The sequence below is a fragment of the Monodelphis domestica genome, chromosome 2, assembly GCF_027887165.1.
Source record: "Monodelphis domestica isolate mMonDom1 chromosome 2, mMonDom1.pri, whole genome shotgun sequence".
NCBI classification, from domain to species: domain Eukaryota; kingdom Metazoa; phylum Chordata; class Mammalia; order Didelphimorphia; family Didelphidae; genus Monodelphis; species Monodelphis domestica.
In genome coordinates, this window is record NC_077228.1 from 373,743,712 (window position 1) to 373,760,697 (window position 16,986).

At 36.7% G+C, this 16,986-nt stretch overlaps 1 long non-coding RNA gene across 1 annotated transcript in view; it reads left to right on the forward strand.

The window, feature by feature from the left end:
• Positions 1-16,986, forward strand: part of LOC103105393 (uncharacterized) — a 56,530-nt gene that overhangs the window by 7,698 nt on the left and 31,846 nt on the right. Inside the window, exon 2 of the long non-coding RNA XR_462835.3 lies at positions 4,590-4,701. This is a non-coding gene — a long non-coding RNA (uncharacterized LOC103105393). The remainder of the gene's footprint in view (positions 1-4,589; positions 4,702-16,986) is intronic.

Here is a 16,986-nt window from a genome sequence, read left to right on the forward strand (position 1 = left end):
AAAATTTTTCTCTGCCCACTAACTCTCACATATCACATCTTGGGAGCCAACTGTGGCTTTATAGTTTGCCTGGGCCACTGGGCAGGGGGGCAGTCCAGGGGGTAATGCAGGGGACATCTCCCCTGCCCCCTGTCTTGTGATGTCTTGACTCTATTGCTGCCTTTTTCTGGCTGCCATTCTATCCTCATGACCCAATTTACTCGATGATTTCCTTCATACACAATTCTCACCTTGGGGTCAAGTAGTTCACAGGAGATGAGGTCACCTGTGTGACCCCAGAAAAAGAGGAAAAAGTAAATTTCCTTCACACAGAAGGGAAGACCTAACCCAGACTCATAGCCTTGCTATTTCATCCTTTCTTTGAAGGAGGGCAAGAAAAAAATCATTTCACAATTCATATTAATTTCCCACAAATATTTTAATGTAAAAGTATTTATTAAAAGTCTACTATATGCCAGGCACTGATTCCCTCCTGGCAGGAATCAAAGTCTCCCTTGGATAATAGTAGGGGGAGGAAACACTAGAGGTATCTGAACTGGGTGCCCTGCAAGCCACATCTAGACAGACCCATGGGGACACAGCAACATGGGGAAAACACAGTAGCATATTTATATACCTTACATATAATATAAAATAATGGTATTATATTATATAATTATATTGTATTATATTTGTATATATGATCATTTATATATTATATTTATATAATTAGTATATTATACCATGCTATAATAATTTAATTATATTATATTGCATAATTATATTGTTGAAGATCTGTCAGTTACTCTCAACCTTGTATTGATATGAGAAAGTAATATAATACAAGGTAATTTGGATGAATGAATAATTAAAATATTCATTAAATGATTATTAATATGCAAAGCACAATGCTAAATGCAAAAATTAAAATAAAAATGCAAGATAGTCCCTGCTTTCAAGGAGCTTATATACTGATGGGGAAGACAACACATATGGAAGGTTTCAATTACAAGTCAGAGGAAAATGTCCCATGAGCCTTACTGGGGGCAGCAATAAAACAGAGGGCAATGCCTTTCATTTCCACTGAAAATCACATCAGTTTCAGATTATGAACCATTGGACAGTGGCAACAACTTTGGCAGCAAGAACTTTCCTTTCTGGGTCTTCAGTAGCTGTGGCTAGCAGCAGCAGGAGTGGTTATGGGATAATGGCTGAGGACCCTGGGCTGGAAAATTGCTATTCCCAAGACTCTTGGGTTCAGTCCTGGGCTCTCTCCACCAGACTCTGAGGAAAGATGGCGGTCATGATGGTTTGGCTTACCTAGGACACGCTGCCTCCTGTCTCTTTCAGAGTGCCTTACTGATTCAGGTAGGCTGGCTTGACTCCATATGGGTCGCTATTGCTTAAGGATGACTGGCCCTTTCTGCATTGGAGTTGCTTCCCTGGATTATAAACTGTGAAGAACAGACAAGAAGGGAGAACTAGAAGGATGGAGAACTAACTGGTGGTCTGGGGAGAGCTGCTACTCTTATGGATTTTATAATTATCTGCCTATTTATACCATTTGGTCAGCAGTTGGTGGTGGTGGTGATAAGGAAGGTGAGGTTCCTTTCTACAATGATTTCTCCCTTTAATGATGGTTGTGGAGGTTGAGTCTATGCAGGTCTAATGTTTTTTTTGGGGGGGTTGCTATTTCCAAAACTCTCGGGTTCAGGGTTCTAGGCTCTCTCCATTAGCATCTGAGAGGAGATAGTGGTCAAGGGAATGGTGGTGGTTTGACTTGTCTGGCATATATTACCTCCTGTCTCTCCCTCAGAGTTCCTCAATGCTTCTCTTTTTCTATTTTTTTTTTTACCCCTGGACAGATTCAGAGGTCTCACTATACCAAACTATCAACTTAACTTTCAATTTTGGGGGGTTCATTTTTCAACAAAATGATATATAGCCTTTCCATTATTTAAGAAAACTATGATTAGTTTTAAAGTGAATCACAGCCTAACGTTTTGCATTTTTTACATTCAATGTTGTCATGGAAATCTTTGTTTTACTTTTGAATTTCAAATAGCACCTAGTATAGGAACAAAAAAAAAGCAAGTGCCAAATTTTCAAGTTTGGCTACTGCTGATAATCATTCTCAGAAAACCCATAGGAAAAGGATGCCTGAAAGACCAGCTTAAATGACAGAGGAATTATTCATGAGATATCTGTCATTTGGTACTTGGTTCTGTTGAGAATTTGGATGAGATGGTTTATAGTTTAAGTTAAAGAATGATGGCAATAGGGGTAACTAAGTAGCACAGTAGATAAAGCACCAAGTCTGGAGTTAGGAGGACCTAGGTTCAAATCTGACCTCAGATACTTTCTAGCTAGGTGACCCTGGGCAAGTAACTTAACCTCAATTGGCTAATCCTTATCACTCTTCTGCTTTGAAACCAATACCTAGAATTGATACTGAGACAGAAGGTAAAGGTTTTTTTAAAAAGGAATGATGGAAATATTAAAGCCACAGCTTTGGTTCATATTCCAATAATGTAAAAGACCTAATAAGAAGATGCCTTAGACTCTAGACGGAACTTTGTGACAGAGACTTTTAAATGTGACACTCTAGTGTGATAATATGTTCATTATAAGCAATTAGACTTTATGATGAGCAGGAGAAAATAGGAGGAAGGTGAATCTCTTAAGAAAGAAAATATAATTCTAAAACAACAACAAAAAAAAGGCCTAGGTTTGTCAGAGGGGGTAAAAATAAAGTTCTAGATGAAAGGTTTTGTTACTATTTTTTAAAAAGATCTTTTACCAAGACTTCTTTAAAAATACATGATCAGTTCTAGGTCTATTAAGGAGTATTCTGTTGTTGTTTTTGACATGCATATTTGTTGAATGAATGAATATTGCTGAAAAATTTTTCTAAAAATGATGAGGGAAAGATGTCGAATTTCACATTTTTCTCCCTTTTCCCCCTCACCTGACAGCCTACTTCTACCATTTCCAACTCTTCCTTGTTCAAGAAATCTCGATCAGAACTGATATCCAGTCATCTTGGATGTCATCCTCATTTATTATTTGAGAGCTCACTGTCAATAGTGTTCTGTCTCAACTTTGGCTTCTGAATCTGATCTGCCTAGGGAATGTTTCCATGTTAGAAAGTGACTCCTAATTAATCCAGATAAAACTGAGAATTAATCCAGGTAAAACTGAGAACAATTACCTGTAGCTGTGTTAATGGGCCCATGCTATATTAATGCCATCATTCCTCCAATGCCTTTTAAGGAATGACCTTGAACCCTTTCCTAAGGGTTGAATTAATAGACCAATAACACAATAAGCCAGAAATTCCATGGTCTGCAAAATTTCCCCAAGTTTCATTCCCTAAAAGTTTTTGAAATGCTTAACAGGTAAAGATATTTTTACAAGTTATTGAATCTGACAAAAAGAAAAGCTCTAGATACACCAAAATATAAGTAGCACCATTTTTTTTTATAGTAGCCCACTTTCTACAGGAAACCTTTCTTAATTCCAGTGCCTTTCCGTTCTTACTTATTTCTTATTTATCCCTATTTATCCTGTGTACAATTGGATTTGCATATTTGTTTGCTTGCTGTCTCCCCCATCAGATTGTAAACTCCTTGAAGGCAAGGGTATCACTTGTGCCTCTTTCTGTATCCCTGGCTGCTTAATGCAGTGCCTGTACCTCATAGTAGGTACTTAAAAATAGTGATTAATTGATTGATTGATTGAATAAAGAACTGGAAACAAAATAAGTCAGTAATCATGGATTGAAGAAAGGCTAAACAAATTGTGATGCATAAAAATCAAGGAATTTACTGCTGCCCTGTAAGAAATGACAGGCATACATTCTGGAAGGCAATATGTACAAAGGCTTTAAAAGAATGCATAACCTTTGATCCAGTAATACCACTACTATGTTTGTATCCCAAAGAGATAATAAGGAAAAAACTTGTACAAAAATATGCATAGCTGCACTCTTTGTGGTGGCAAAAAATCCTGGAAAATGAGGGGATACCTTTTGATTGGGGAATGACTGAACAAATTGCGGTATCTGTTGGTGATGGAATACTATTGAGCTGTAAGAAATTATGATCTGGAGGATTCCTACATGAAGTGGGAGAACCTCAATGAACTGATACAGAGTGAAATGAGCAGAACCAGGAGAACATTGTACACAGAAAGTAAAACACTATGGTACAATCCAATGTAATGGATTTTGCTACTAGTAGCAATGCAACAAGCCAGGACCCTCTTACAGGACTTATGGGAAAGAATGCTATCCATATTGACAGAAAGAACTATGGGAGTAGAAATGCAAAAACAAAACATATGACATCACTTATCACATGTGTACAGGGGCATGTAATTTGGGGTTTAGGCTTTAAAAGATTGCTCTACAACAAAAATGAATATTATGGAAATAAGTATCAATTGATAACATTTGTACAACCCAGTGGAATTGCTAGTCGGCTCTAGGGGTGGTGGAGGGATGAGGGAAGAGGAGAGGGAAAGAAAATGAATCATGTAAACATGGGAAAATATTTTAAAATTAAAAATGACACATGTAAAAATTAATTAATTATTTTTTTAAATGACAGGCATAAATGATCCATTATTCAGAGGGACATATGAGAAAGAATGCTATCCACATCCAGAGGAAGAACTGTGGGAAAAGAAACACAGAAGAAAAACAACTGCTTGATCACAGTGGTAAATGGGGCTATGACTGGGAAAGTAGACTCTAAATGATCAACCTAGTGCAATTATTAATAATATGGAAATGGGTCTTGATCAATGACACATGTTAAACCCAGTGGAATTGTGTGTCAGATAAGGGAAGGGGGGCGGAAATGGGAGGGAAAGAACATGAGTCTTGCAACCATGGAAAAATATTCTAAATCATCTAATTAAATTTAAAAAAATTAAAAAGTTCATTTGAGGGAAAAAATAAAATGACAGGCATGAATTCAGAAAAGTATAGAAAGATTTATATGAACTGATATGAAGTTAAATAAGCAGAGCCAATAAAACAACACCCAGGACTACATCAGTGCAAATGGAAATAACCACCACAAATCTATCAAAAACAAATTCTACTGAATTATCAAAAATAAAGCTGGCTCCAGGAAGAGATATGAGAAGACACCTTTCTCTCATCCCTCCTTGGATAGGAAGAAGTTCCACAGATATAGAACATTATATATAGTGGCAAATCTTTTCAATGTGTTGGTTAGGTTTGTTGATTTTCCCCCCTTTTCATTATTTTTATTTTTAAAATATCTTTACATTTTTTATAAGAAATTGCTCTCTGGGAGTGGGGAGTGGGAAAAATTCAAGGGGAAATCTAGGTTATGTGGGAAAAAATCCATTTTTTAAATAAATGATTGTATCAAAACTGGCACGTTATAAACACATTTTCCTTGGATGTTTCCAAACTAATATATTTCATTCTGTTCAATTGATCTTTCTAAACTGAATTAATATGGAGGGGATGGTAGTATTATAATGGCAATAAAACACACAAAGAACAGTGAATAATTCTGATGCAGGGATTAAGAGTCCTGTAATTGGGACTTCATGAGATTTTCTTTTTAGTGCCCCCAGCCTACATACTTCAAGTCATCTTGATAAAATTTTCTCCTTCAGTAATTATAAAAAGAAAGAGGATGTTTTCCAGGGACAATACATTTCAGTAACTGGGGTATATTTATGTAGAGTTCACACAGTTCTTTTCTTCAGGTGTACTTAATTATACTGACATAAAAATCATAAATGGCCATCCCTATGAGCAAAACATTTATCAAGGGCTTGAGGAGTGCTTAGAACTCTTTGGGAGAAGTGGAGGCTATAGGAAAAGTCATCCTTTTCCTCAAGAATATATATACACTCTCATGGGGCATACAAGATACACACATATGTGTATATAATAAAGAAACAACAACAGTTTATCACTGATTCCTGGCCTTTTGTGCTGTCCTCCATGCTTAGTCCCTCCAGATCGATGGCTCTTGGAATCTTTGGTTTAACTTCAATCAAGCACATGCAGCCTTTCCAAGTTCCCTTTCTCACTTCCCATCCCCCCCTCTCTCCCTACCTCAGCACCTTCCCTGACAAGACTTTTTCTTGTATCTATTTTGTGTGAAAACTAAATCTATGAAATATGTAAAAACATATCTATTTGTAGGTACAAAATAAACCTGTGCAGAGAGCCCTTTAAATAGACTAGTATTTAGTTTCTGAGAAAAGTTTAGGATTGTTAAATATATTCAAAGCATTTGGGGTTTGCAAGAGCTAAGATATGCTTGCATATTCTTAAGAGAGGAAAACCTCTTTCTAGTAGTTAATCTTAGATATATGAAATAAAAAAATAAGTGATGAACACGTCATGTTGCCCTTCTGAGATTGACATGAAAAAGGGAATTTTCCTGAGTTTATGAGTAATAGGGTTCCTGTAGGATTCTGAAGGACTGTGCGCTCTAGGCTAAAGAACTCAAAGGATTTGAATTTAAAAAAAGGAGAAAGAGATGGTGAAAGTGATGTGAAGAGGTTTGGTCTTATGAAGAAGTCCAACTATTAGATTTGGGAGAAACTGAGTAATAGTTGAAAGAAAATAAGCTTGAGGTCCAGATCCTTTTCTAGCTTCCTTGTGAGAAGTCTACAGAAGAAAAGACAGAAGTGGAGACAAGATCTTAAGTCAAAGAAAGGGTAAAGAAATTGTGGAGGTGACTCTGATGGGTTTGGGTTTGTAAAGATGGATGGAAATGGAATTTGGGGTGGGAGAAATTTGGGAGAACTTGAGGAAGAGCAGAAAAAGAATAACTTGAGCTAAAGAAGATGGTACTCAAGAAAGTAAAAAAGAAAAGAAAGAAAAAAAACAGATTGAGGAGAAAGTAGTTGGCAAAGTAAGGGGAGTAAGAAAAGGTCAATAAAACAAATTAGAAAGGAAAACAAATAAAACAAATAAATTGAAACATAAGTTGAAACAAATAAAAAGCTAGTGAGAGGGGACCTGAAGTATACTACAGCTTCTAAAGTCAGAGGAAGGAAAGGAAGTTTAGTTGTGGCTGTGAATTTGTTAAAAAGTGATAAGAGGTTTTATAGGTCTTAATGAGGTATCTAGAAAGCGAGGTATAAACACACACAAGGAGTTTTAAAAAGCACAACCAAATCAAAACATAATTTCAGTCTAGAGTCATGGTTGGTGACACCTCAGGACTACTGAGGCTGCTATTTGGTAACCAAAATCTGTTGTCTCCAGGGGAATATATCTCAAACATAAGGGAGAAGCTCTAAGACTTGTCAAATTGGATGACTAGTGCTTGCTTCTGGTTATTCACAAGGGTGCATAGGATTCTCTCAGAATGTACCTAGAAACTACTTCAAAATGCCACGAAGTCTTGAATTTTCTTCACTGCTATGATTTGAAAGGAAAAGACAGTGCAGAATGAAGAACACATTTTTGCACAGAGACCATGTGAAAATTTGTTTTGCTTGACTATGCATAATTGTTACTAGGGTTTTATCCTTCTGTTTTCAGTGGAGGAATGCAATATTTATAGGAAAGATGGGGGGATTGAAAAAACAGGGGATAAGGAAAGTTTGTAGCATGGGTATGGAGGAGTTGAAGGGAGAGAGGGAGTATGGCTGCCAGCGAGGCGAAGGAGAGAGATGACCCCTGCTGAGAGGCTATTTTTGAACAAAATGGGGTGTCCAAGAAATGAGCCACTTATGATAGCCTGCAGGTATATCTTCTCGCTGGATTGCTGACAAAGTTTGCCCCAGAGCAGGTAAACACAGACCCTCTTGAGGGACAAGCCTTTCTCCAGACTTTGGTCATCCAGCAGGGGTTCGATAAGGAACATTTGTAGTCAAATGACTGACTGAGGTTCAGCTCCCTCCATGCCCCAGAAAAGATATTCCACTTATCTGACTGCAATATTCAAATAAGATAAATTTTAATAACCAGTTCGGATTGAAGAGGTATCAGGGAAAAGGGATGTCCCTAAATAAGGTTAGAGTCTTTCTCCGCTTTGGAGCTGAGGGCCTCACAGGTTGGTGGAGGGTTTCTCTTATTCCTGTCTACACTATATCTGTGCTAGTTTTCTTAATTTCAAAATCTTAGCAGTAGACAGCAAGAAACAGAAACAGTTCTGACCTTCAGAGCTGGTTGGGCCTGTCTTCAGGCTGAAGAAAATAGAAGCACTCTCTCCAGACTGAGAAGCCAAAGCTTCTCCCACTCCCAAGGCCAGGAAGGAAGTGCTCTAGTCACAAGACCCACTGCCACTACCAGTTGCCCCTTCCCCCACCAACTGTCAGTCTTGACAATTTCTACTTTCTCTAATATTCCCACTGTTGCTTGTTCCATCACAGTGGCAGAAATTCCAGAACTTATTTTACTTTCCTTTCCACAGGGAGTGGGAATAAGAGGAAGGATGGTGATAGGGTTGCCCCCCCCCCCTCCAAAAGAAAGCAAGAAAGAAAAGAGAATCACTGAAGCATTTTAAAAAATTCGTAGAAAAGAATATTTGAATGATCAGAAAAGAACCTAGGTACATAGAATAAAATTTAAAGTTACATATTGAGTTTATTATATATTTAAAAGGAAAAACAAACTCTACATAATAGAATTTGGGTACAGTCTTTTTTCTGTTCTACTTTGTATACAGAAATGTTCATTTTACTTGTTGTTCATTAAGTTCAGAATTTTAAAAAGATTTTTTAAAATGTTTTGTTCCTTTTTTCCTGGGTTCTACATGTATTATCATATAAGCATATTTCCATATTGTTCATTTTTGTGAGTAATCTTATAAAACCAAAACCCCCAAACATAAACCCAAATAGACAAGTGAAAAATCATACATTTTCATCTGCATTCTGACTCCAAGAGTTCTTTTTCTGGAGGTAGATAGCATTCTTTGTCATAAGACCCTCAGAATTGTCCTGAATCATTGTACTGCTGATAATAACAAAGTCTATCACAACTGATCATTCCACAGCATTGTAGTTACTGTGTATAATGTTATTCTGGTTCTGATTCTTTCACTTTGCATCAGTCCATGAAGGTCTTTCCAGCTCTTTCTGAAATTCTGCTATTGATCATTTCTTACTTTAAAAGATTTTAAAGCAAAAGATGAAGAAGAGAAAATTTGACATGAGAAGTGAAAAGTCAACTAAGAAGAATGGTATCAGAGAATGGGAAATAGATTTCTGGCCCATGACTCAAAGTGCAGTAATAACAGATTCCTAGCCTGGGAGGGAGGACAATCAACATATTCTGGTAAGATAGTATTTGCCTGGTCTAAAGGAAAGGGCTTTATAGTAAAAGAGACAGGGAAAAGAGGGGGGGAAATGTACACATGCTTACTACACAAGACATAATACCTATACAGGCACATAATATGCTCATATACATGTATGAACATGTGTGTATGGGCAGATATCCATGTTTGTATACATATACACATATGTGTATGTATATACATACGTAGCCACTAAGAAAGGTGCCATAGTCACTACAGTGAAGAAAGAAGAATGACAGTTGAGACACACAGAAATTCTTAGGAAACAAAATTTAAGTGTAAGAAAGTTGGTTTTTCCATAGAACTCATCTCAGAAAAGGATCTGGAGATTGATAGTAGATAGATCAATGGATAGGTAGATAGATAGATGAGATACAAGAATGGATAGATGCATGACAGTTAGATAAAAGGTCAGGTAGATGGAGCAGTAGAGTGTGGGTCCTAGAGCCAGGGAAACCTGAGTTCAAATTTGGTTTCAGAAACTTACTAGCAATATGATCCTGGGCAAGTCACTTAACCCTATTTACCTCAGTTTCCACATATATAAAATGAGCTGGAGAAAGAAGTGGCAAGCCATTCAGTATCTTTATCAAGAAAACCCAAAATGGAGTCATGAAGAATTGGACATAACTGAAAAATGGCTGAACAACATTAGATGGTAGTTAGACAGACAGATAGATAGATAGATAGATAGATAGATAGATAGATAGATAGATAAATAGATAGATAGATAGATAGATAGATAGAAAGACAGATTGATAGATAGACAGACAGACAGACAGACAGACAGACAGACAGACAGACAGACAGATAGATAGATAGATAGATAGATAGATAGATAGATAGATAGATAGATAGATGGATGGATAAGTGGATAGAAAGACAGATAGATGGATAGATAGACAGATAGACAGATAGATAGAGAGATAGATAGAGATAGGAAGGAAGATAGGTAGATAGATAGATAGATAGATAGATAGACAGATAGATATAGAGAATTTATCAAGTGATTAATTTGTGGCAGACACTGTAAGCACTGAGGATACAAATATAAGAAAGTCTACCCTCAAAGAACTTACATTCTAATAGGGGAAAATAACATATCAATGGGGGATGGACAGGGTGGGAGTTCACACATGGCAGCAAGCTAAGTGAAAACCAGGAAGCAGTATGGAGGGCCTGAGCCACCTTGTTTTTTCAAGCCAGAACTCCTTTTATGAGATGCAAATTAGCCACTTGTGTGAATCTGAAAGGAAGCAACTTGATAGAACAAAAAATGATAGGGGAAATGCAAAATAGGTTGACTTGAAGAGGAATTCACTTTGGGAAGCATCTATAGAAAATACATGGAGCTCAAGAATGGGAAGCTCTAAACAAGCCATATAGAGGTGAGAGAGAAGAAGAGGCAGGGGCAACTGCTCCAAAATGTGTAATTAGAATTTGCTTCCCAGGACTCTAAATCCTAGCATCCCACTTTTGTTCTCACATTACATCACATTTTGGAGGTAAAGTTTTTGTGTGACCCAGCCTCTCTCTCTCTTTTCCTGCAAAGGAGGCTGGAAAGCTTTCTTTACTCAGGCTTTTACTTTTGTCCTTTTAGTTATTTTACTTCAAGGGATTATTAATAAATCTTATAAAATACATTACTTAGAGTTATTGGATATTAATTTTAATTTTACAAAACCAAGGGTCAAGAACCCAGAGAGAATAAGGTTGCTTTGGCTAATGGGGCCTAAAATGTGTTCCAACAAAAACTGTATTCCTGAAATCCATCTTGGACTCTAGATCAAAAGGCAGTAAACCTAAACCTCTTTTCTTCCCTTCATTGGAGTCTAAAGCCTTTTCCTTTGGGCAGAGAGAATGTCTATTTACCTTTCTTTGTTTTAAAATGTTTATTTTGCTTTGTAAATAAAACCTTAACAGCAAGTTGCTAGTCAAGTATAATTACTAAGAATACAATTAGGAGGAAGCAACTGGAGGTTGGAGGGGGGCTGGAAGGGAATGATCCCCAGAGGAGAGATAGAGATAGCCTTAACAGAGAAGTGTTCTATCAGAAATGCTATCTCTGGCTGGGGGCTTCAAGCTAACAAAAAGATAATTACAGACCTTTTGATAATACTTCCAAGAATGGATAAGGAATGTTTACATCAGGAAACCTGAGAAATAAATCAGTAGTAGAGCAAAGGGAAATTAGGAATGGTTAGACACCCTCAATCACCACACCATTCCCTTAATATTATTATCAGAGAAAGGAGCCAGAAGGAAAATTTATGCCCTCAAGCCTCCATAGTTTTTGTTGCTATTGTTGTTTAGTCACATCCAACTCTTCATGATCCTATTCAATTTTTTCTTGGCAAAGATATTAGGATGGTTTGCCATTTTCTTCTTCAGCTTATTTACAGATGAAGAACTGAGAGGCAAACAGGGTGAAGCATCTTACTCAGGTGACAGAGCTAGGAAGTGTCTGAGGTCAGATTTGAACTCAAGAAGATGAATCTTTCTGATTCTGGGCTTGGTACTCTAACCACTGTGCAACTAGTGTCTATGTAAAAATTCCCAAAGTTTAGGCAACAAGTAAATAAAAACTGGACTTTCTTCATTTTTTCTTTAATTAATTAATTTAGAATGTTTTTCCATGGTTACATGCTTTCCCTCCTCTCCTTCTTCCCCACCTCCTGGAGCTGACAAACAATTCCACTAGAAAAACTGGATGTTGTAATGCAAGGTAGAATACTTGTTCTCATAAGTATTATTTCGTAGAATTAAACATATGACTAAAAAAATGGCTCTTCATGGATATAATTTATTTAAAAGAAATAGAGTAGGTAGAGATAGCCAGACCTGAAGACAGAAGGTCTTGGGTTCAAATGTGAATTCAGACACTTCTGAGCTACCTAACCCTGGGCAAGTCATGTAACCTCAAAATGCCTTCATCATTTATCTGCCTTAGAAGTGATAATATCAATTCTAAGACAGAGGGTAAAGGCGTTTTTTTTTTTTAATAGGGTAGATAAAGAAGGGATGTTATAGCATCATATTTTAAAATGTATACTTATATATTTTTCTACCATTTGATAGAATATATTGGGTTAATAATTGGACAAGTCAATGTAAGATCTTGGATCAAAAATTTAGAGCTAAAAGGAACTTTAGAGGTCACTGAATATGATCTCATTTTAAAGACAAGGAAACTTGAGATTACAAGTTTAAGTTATCAACGTTAGGATTTGAATCCTGGTGTTCCTGATTCCAAATCTAATATACTGTTAAGCATTCCACATTGTAAATAATAGACTCAAATACTAATGGGGAGGATGGGCTTGTTGTATTCAGATTTAAAATGAAAAATTATTAAGCTTGCTCAATTCATTTGCCTTCTACTCACAGTGATCATGGCCAGATATTAAGAGGAAATGGATCTCATTTTTGGTGAGAAAGTCTTGCATTTTATATTTTCTTAGCTGACACAGAGTGTCAATGATTAAGCTATATTTTTGAATTTTTAAAGCTCTTTTATTATTATACTTTTCTTGCATGTGCAATATACTTTTTCAGTTTTTTTATTATTTTTTCTCTCCTTTTTATATTTGAAGCACATGTCACCACCATTAAGATTTTCTTTAACTTTTTGACTTTTCAGTGCTACAAGTTTGAAATACATTTGCTAATGCATGCCCTAAAAAGCTTGTGACTATAAAAACGATGCCACTAATTATTTAAATAAATTATGGGACTTTGCTTAATGATTCTGTCTGATTCCAGGGCAAGATATACACACAAGAGCCATTGCACAGAGCAAAAGAAAACCCAATCCAGGATGGATTGGTGCACTTCTAGGCCAATACAAAGGTCTTAAACCTAGTGTGAAGACTCAAGGTTACTATGTTTAACATGTGTTAAGACATAGGCTTTCCTTGTGTCCACACTCACTCTGAAGATACTCACAGACGAGTATCCCCAAAACCTTGGCTCCTACTTGGCTTCTATAATCTGGTCCCTTTCTTTTCTGCCTCTCATAGTGTGGTACCTTTCTGTAGTCCTGGCTACTGACTGGGTAAATGCATCATTACTTAGATCATTTTGATTGGGCCCTGATTGAAAGACCTGTTATAGATTTATTTTTCTTCTACTTGGAATTTTTACACATAAGACTTTGATAGTCTATATTTTCATCCAGAAATTTTTCTTTTCTTTTTGATTTTTCTGATGTCTTTTTAAAAATATCTCTTGCCAATTGATTCATATACCTCATACCTCAGCCATGCATCCCTAACTGATTCTGTATCTTTCAATCACCCACAACACGGGGAAATGTAAAAAAATATTATTGTAAATTGCAAAGTTTAATTCCTTTTGAGAAGAATTTTAGGTAAAGAAGATGCTACATCTCTGAATCCAGAAACTGAACTGTTGGAGAAGCCACCATGAAGAAGCCTCCAGACCACAAGCTGCACAAGATCAAAATGAACTTTGGGTGTGGTTGATTGAACATTTATTTGTATGTATACTTTCATGCCAAAGGGGACTGCCCCCAACGGGCTTTTTGTCAATGTGTTCAGCAATTATTGTTTTTATTCTTTTTTTTCTCTTATCCTCACATTATTGTAATCTTTTAAGTTGATTATGTTTTTAGGATCCTTTTGGGGAAAAATTAATTTTTCCCAAAATGATCACATGGAGAAATGTAAATAATAGGCTTGAATACAGGACTACAATCCCCACAAGCCTTTGCTCCACTTCCCCAAAATGCTTTGTAATCTCACAGGAATTCTGAGGTGGGCCGAGATCGAGGAAGGATTTAAGCTGGTGGCAAAGGTCTTGTCCAGGCTCTTGGATTTCCGTTTTGGGGCAGGCGTGGGTTTTTTTCATAATGTAGGTGAGGTTGTGTCTAGGCCTCTCTATGGCCTGGACACGTGTCTCTTATCCTGTATTTTCTTTAATCCTTAATCTTCAATAAACCTCTAAAAAATATAATACTCCTTGCAGAGAAAAACTAATTTCTGCCTGTCTCAGTCTCCCCATCTCCCCTAAATTTTAATCCTTACAACATACATACAAAGTGGAGCTCGAACTATTCCAAAGGTTATGGGGTGATGAGGGGGCAGGGAGGAGCTAGTAGGAGGTAGTTACTGGCATTTTGGGGAGACACAGAAGTGAGGGATTCTAACATCGTGCCTTCTTCAAGAGAGATGTTGGGAGCAGCTGGTAACTCAGGGGATTGAGAGCCAGGCCTAGAGATGGGAGGTCCCAGGTTCAAATCTGACCTCAGATACCACCCAGCTGTGTAACCCTAATCAAGTCATTTATCATCCATTGCCTAGCCCTTACCACTCTTCTGCCTTAGAACCAATACATAATAATGATTCTTTTTTTAAAAATTAATTTATTTAGTCAATTTAGAACATTATTCCTTGGTTACAAGAATCATATTATTTCCATCCCTCCCCTGACCCTACATTACCCACAGCGGATGCACAATTTCATTGGGTATTACATGTGTCCTTGATCAGAACCTATTTCCATGTTGTTGATGTTTGCACTAGGATGTTCATTTAGAGTCTACATCCCCAGCCATATCCCCTTGACCCAGGTGATCAAGCAGTTGTTTTTCTTCTGTGTTTCTACTCCCACAGTTTTTCCTCTGAATGTGGATAGTGTTCTTTCTCGTAAATCCCTCCAAGTTGTTCAGGATCACTGCATTGCCACTAATGGAGAAGTCCATTACATTGGATTGTACCAGTATGTCAGTCTCTGTGTACAATGTTTTCTTGGTTCTGCTCCTCTCACTCTGCATCACTTCCTGGAGGTTGTTCCAGACCCCATGGAATTCTTCCACTTTATTATTCCTTTGAGCACAATAATATTCCAACACCAACATATACCACAATTTGTTCAGCCATTACCCAATTTATTTTCCAATTTTTTGTCACCACAAAGAGCACAGCTATGAATATTCTTGTGCAAGTCTTTTTCCTTATGATCTCTTTGGGGTGCAAACCCAGCAGTGCTATGGCTGGATCAAAGGGCAGACAGTCTTTTAGCACGCTTTGGGCATAGTTCCAAATTGCCCTCCAGAATGGTTGGATCAATTCACAATTCCACTAGCAATGAATTAATGTCCTGACTTTGCCACATCCCCTCCAACATTCATTACTTTCCTTTGCTGTCATATTAGCCACTCTGTTGGGTGTCAGGTGATATCTCAGAGTTGTTTTGATTTGCATCTCTCTGATTATAAGAGATTTAGAACACTTTTTCATGTGTTTATTAATAGTTTTGATTTCTTTGACTGAAAATTGCCTATTCATGTCCCTTGCTCATTTATCAATTAGAGAATGGCTTGATTTTTTGTACAATTGGTTTAGCTTAGCTCTTTATAAATTTGAGGAATTAGACTTTTGTCAGAAGTTTTTGTCATGAAGATAGTTTCCCAATTGGATGCTTCCCTTCTAATTTTGGTTGAATTGCTTTTGTTTGTACAAAAACTTTTTAATTTGATGTAATCAAAATTATTGATTTTACATTTTGTGATTTTTTTCTAACTCTTACTTGGTTTTAAAAATCTTTCCTTTCCCAAAGATCTGATATGTATTCTATTCTGTGTTCACCTAATTTACTTATAGTTTCCCTCTTTATATTCAAGTCATTCACCCATTCTGAGTTTATCTTGGTGTAGGGTGTGAGATGCTGATCCAAACCTCATCTCCCCCATACTGTCTTCCAATTTTCCCAGCAGGTTTTATCAAATAGTGGGTTTGGGTCCCCAAAGCTGGGATCTTTGGGCTTATCATAACCTGTCTTGCTAAGGTCACTTACCCCAAGTCTGTTCCATTGATCCTCCTTTCTGTCTCTTACCCAATACCAAATTGTTTTCATGACCACTGCTTTATATTATAGTTTGAGATCTGGGACTGCAAGGTCACCTTCCTTTGCATTTTTTTTTATGATTTCCCTGGATATCCTTGATAGTTTGTTCTTTCAAAAGAACTTTGTTATGGTTTTTTTCTAATTCAGTAAAAAACATTTTGGTACTTAAGTGGGTATGGCACTAAATAAGTAAATTAATTTGGGTAGGATTGCCATTTTTATTATGTTAGCTCATCCTACCCATGAGCAGGCAATGTTTTTTCTAATTGTTTAGATCTAGTTTTAATTGTCTGGAGAGGGTTTTATAGTTGTGTGCATATAGTTCCTGTGTTTGTCTCGGCAGATAGGTTCCTAAGTATTTTATATTGTGTAGGGTGATTCTAAATGGAATTTCTCTTTCTAATTCTTGCTGCTGAGATGTGTTGGAGATATATAAAAATGCAGAGGACTTATGTGGGGTTTTTTTGTATCCTGCAACTTTGTTAAAGTTGTTGATTATTTCGACTAGCTTTTTGGTTGATGCTCTGGGGTTCTTTATGTAGACCATCATATCATCTGCAAAGAGTGATAGCTTGGTCTCCTCATTGCCTATTTTAATATCTTCAATTTCTTTTTCTTCTCTAATTACTATTGCTAATGTTTCTAGTACAATGTTAAATAACAGAGGTGATAATCTTTGATTTTTAGGATCTCTAATTAGTCTTCATCTGAGGATTTTTAATTTGTTCACTTTCTAGTTATTTAATTTGTATGCCCAATTCATTGACCTCTGCCCTCTATAATTTGTTAATATATGAACTCAAGGATATGAATTTCCCCCTGAGTACTG